The sequence below is a fragment of the Fukomys damarensis genome, unplaced genomic scaffold, assembly GCF_012274545.1.
Source record: "Fukomys damarensis isolate Sample0158 unplaced genomic scaffold, DMR_v1.0_HiC HiC_scaffold_12, whole genome shotgun sequence".
NCBI classification, from domain to species: Eukaryota; Metazoa; Chordata; class Mammalia; order Rodentia; family Bathyergidae; genus Fukomys; species Fukomys damarensis.
In genome coordinates, this window is record NW_022900924.1 from 47,756,869 (window position 1) to 47,761,320 (window position 4,452).

Below are 4,452 nucleotides of genomic sequence, written 5' to 3' on the forward strand. Positions count from 1 at the left end.
TTTTTTTTTTTTTTTTTCTGGTACTGGGGATTGAACTCAGGACCTTGTGCTTGCGAGGCAGGCGCAGTGCCACTGAACTAAATCCCCAGCCCTCTGGATCTTTTTTTTTCTTTTTTTTTTTTTCAAACGAGGAATCAAGTTCACTTTGCTGTGTGAGAGGAAGCCTGAATCACAGAATTTCAAAGAGAAAGCTCAGCAAAAATTATTATGTTCTTTGTGTCTTTTCAATCCACGTTGGTCTTTTCAAAGTGCTCCTGCTCTCCAAGACTTCAGTCAAAACTGAGGAGCATAACAAATATCTTGCCATCCAATTTCTCGTCTCTCTTCTCTTCCCGTTTGCCTATGATCACATTCTGCAGTCTTACTTTGGAAATAATTTTTTTCTTCCTGAAATGTGAATACCTAATTATCTATCTGAAGTATCATTCCAGTATCAAAGCTGAATTTTAATAATTTTTCTTTCTGTAACAGAGTAGAATTTCTCTCATCCAAGTGTTTCAGATTTTAGCTTTTTAAAATTTGTGAATATTTGCACATGCACATATCAGAAAACTTCACAATGGAATCTGTGTGTGAATGAAATTCATTATGTTTTCTATACATGTAAATAGTACACTTTTAAAGTAAAATCAAGATCGCTTATGTACATCAAGTTATGAAAAATGTTCCTAGCATTTGTTTATCTGCTATTACCATTATGACTAAATTTTGTAATTTAAAAAAGGCATCATTTCATATTTGTACATAAACATTGTAATATGAATGTTAACCGATAATCATTTCTAAATAACCACCGAGTCTTTATCACATCTAACAAAATCAGTCCTTTAGCACATGTGCATTAAGATCGCTACAAATGGGAAAGGGACCAAGAGACAGAGGGATGGGGGGGAATGAGACGTAAGAAGAATTAAGTTGGTTTATGTGCACATAAAAGCTCACCACTATGAATATTTTTATTGTATACTACAAATCTGTACTGATAAAAAATAAATGAAAATAATTCCAGGAACCATTAAAAATAAGAGTAAGCTTTTAAAATATTTTATGAAAGACACTTTGTTCTATTACAGCTGTTTTCTTTTGCATATGACTTGATTTTTTAAAAATCTGATCATTTGTTATGCAATATTGACTAGTTTTAGTAAGTTCATTATTTATCTCACACACATATATAAATTCATTACTTATCACATAATATATAAACATATAGAACTATCTGCATTTCACGGCTGCGCGGTGGCAGTTTATTTTGCATTGAAACTTAAAAATTATGGAAAAAATCTCAAAAAATAAACACAAGGAAGAGTACAATTGATTTTACTAAGAAGGAAGAGGACAAAGAGGAAAGCAGAGCGAGGAGAGAGGAGATGGGGGGGGTGAAGGGAGGTTTTCTGCTGTCCGTACATTTGACCCAGAACCACTCACTCAGCCTGGACTACTCAATCCTAACATTCAGGTTCTACTTCTACACGAAATATACTGTTTTCATTTCAGAAACTCCCTCAACTTATTTTGACATTTATACATGAGTAAGACCAAGAAAAACTTATTTCTATAATCAGAAGCATTATGCTATCCAGCCTGAGGCGACACATTGGAAATAATCTCACTCTTCAGGTGAAATCCTCAATTATTTCAAGCGGGTAAACCTCTCTAAGCACTTCAGTTCTTTATATTACAGCATATGCACCATCCCAAGGAACAAATGCCAGCCATTCTGATAAAAGATCGTAAGTCCTGTTCATAATATAATATACTTACTTCATTAAAACGTAACATGCATCTGGGTCTGGTGGTGCACACCTGTAACCCCAGCACTCTGGGAGGATGAGGCAGGAGGATCATAAATTCAACCCACTGGGGACAATTTATCAACTTCCTCAGGCCCTGTCTCAAAACTAAAGGAATAGAAAGGGCTGAGGAGATAGCCTAGTGTGAAGGCCCTAGGTTAAATCCCCAGGAAAGGAAGTAGAGAAGGAGAGAGGAAGAGAGAGGAAGAGAAAAGGACAACTGAAGATGGGAGAATGAGGGAGAGGTAGAGAGAGGGAGACAGAGAGAGAGAGAGAGAGAGAGATCTGAACACTGATTTTCTGAAAATTTGGCATAAGGCACTGCGTCAGAAAATGGCATTATAATAGATATATTTATAATAATAAAGACTGAAAGTTTACAATAAAAAAGAAATAACTCAAACAGAATTGTTTTTTCCTCAGACATAATGGGAAGGAGCTGTTTTGTATTAGGTGACTTTTAGCATTTTATTCAGCGTCAGAGCTATACGATTGATTGATTTCTAGAAGGATACTTATTAAAGCTAGACTGTGATGAATTTAACAGATACTTACAGGATGATTACAGTGCCCTTGTCATTCACCGTTGAACACATATTTCTGGGTAATAGGAGCAATAATTACCCTGATGAATCCAGGTATAGGAAAGCAGTCTTATTCCATTGCTCTGGCCAAGGTGCTGAAAACAGCCTCCGTATTCCAACTGTCAAGCTGCACAAGAAATTTTCTTCTTCTTTTTTTTTTCATGATTAAAAAAAAAAAGCCTTGTATTCTCCAGCCCACCAAGAAGCATCTAACTATAATGAAACTGTTAGAATTAACAGTAAAGTTTTAAATTATATGGCAGTCCATTTCAAAATATCGAATATCTGGAAAAAAAGCAAAGTTAAAGGACTCTTAAGAAACCATAAAGCCAATGTATGCCCATAATAGAAATTCTAGAAAAATTACAATTACTTTGAATGAAATCATCAGCTGTCAGAGTAAAATATCTTATTCCTCAAGCTGTCCCCCTTCAAGCAGAGAAAGTTTAACTAATAATTATCCACAGACTAGAATGTCATTTGGTGGATGATTAGGGAAAAACCTACTACGCCTAGTAGGTAGGCAGAACTTATTGGAATCTAAAGTTCAAAAGGTAAAAAGAATCGGCTGGTTCTGACCCACAGCATTGTTTCCCTCCCCATGTCAGCATAGGGTCAAGCAGGATCGAACCCCATGAATGAGTAGTTCTTACAGGGGACAAGAGGACCAGAGGCAGACGTGCTTCCCTAGCATGATGGGATGTTTCTGAGGAAACCCACACCACTTCATCGGCAACCAAGGGGAACTGCAGCAGTTTAACTGCTCAGGATTCAGCCAGAAACAGAGAAAGTGACAGCATGTGGATCTTGGTGGTATCTCTGTGTTCCTGTGAGCTGCGACACTCAATCAGAAACAACAGACAGTGCCATAGCACATGTGAAAATCAGACAGGGAGGAAATCTCCAGCTGTACCTTTGTAAGATGCATAACTCTTGGTACTTCTGTAGAACACTAAATCCAACAAAATCCAGAGAACATTCTGCATATCTGTCAAACAGCAGATCTCAAGCAGCAGGATTACCCCATCATGGAATACATTTTGTTTCAAGCCTGAGCAAAAGCCAAAGTAGCATCTAGCCAACAGCTTTACCTGATAGCCAAGCTCAGCAAGGGATCTCCCTAGTGAACCAGTAACCCAATGGAATAGTAAAGCAGAGGAAATTGCCCCACCAACTAGAGAGTTTACGACATGCTCTGTGTGAGTGCATCATCACCAGCTAGTCCTTCCAGAATCTTGGCCTAGACTAGATTGTGAAGGTTTATTCCTGCCAAAGGATAGTCGTGAAGCCTGAAGAAAAGACTGCCACTTCCACACACAGACAGCTGTACAAGGACACAGGATTACAAATAGTCATGGAATCATGATATTCTAAAAGAAGCTAAGAAAGTTCCTGTAACACAACCCTAAAACAACAAGACCTATGAAAGAACTTACAATGAATTATGAATAATACACCTTATCAAACTACAAACATTTATAGCAAATTTGATGAAATTTAGAAAATCAGTAGACAAAAACTGAGTGGACTGATAAAGAATAGCAGCAATAAAAATAACCAGGCAGAAATTACAGGCATCAGGACTACAATCACTGATTGGCAAATCCAATAAAACAGTTTCAGCAGCAGAATCTCTCAACCAGCGGAAATAATCAGTGACCTGGGAGGCAGAATATTCGACACTGTCCAGCCCCTCATGCAAAAAGACAAAAGAATCAGGTAATTCTACAGAACTTGTAGAGGATCATTAGGAGACCAAGCACTTACACCACGAAAGCTTCAGAAGGAGAAGAAAGAGAAACATAGCAAGAAACAACATTTAAAGAAATAATGGCTGAAGTGTACCAATAAAAATATACACTTAAAAAAAGAAATAACGGCTGAAAATTTTCTTAAGTTGTAGATAGATGTTACCATGCAAATACAGGAAGTGCTGAGGTGACCAATCAAATTCAAAGGATGATGGAATACATCAAAAGATTATACTGACCTATTAACAACCAAAGACCAAAATAACCCAAAAGCTGCAAAATATTACAACTATATCATGTACAGCAGTAAACTGTCAGATGTCT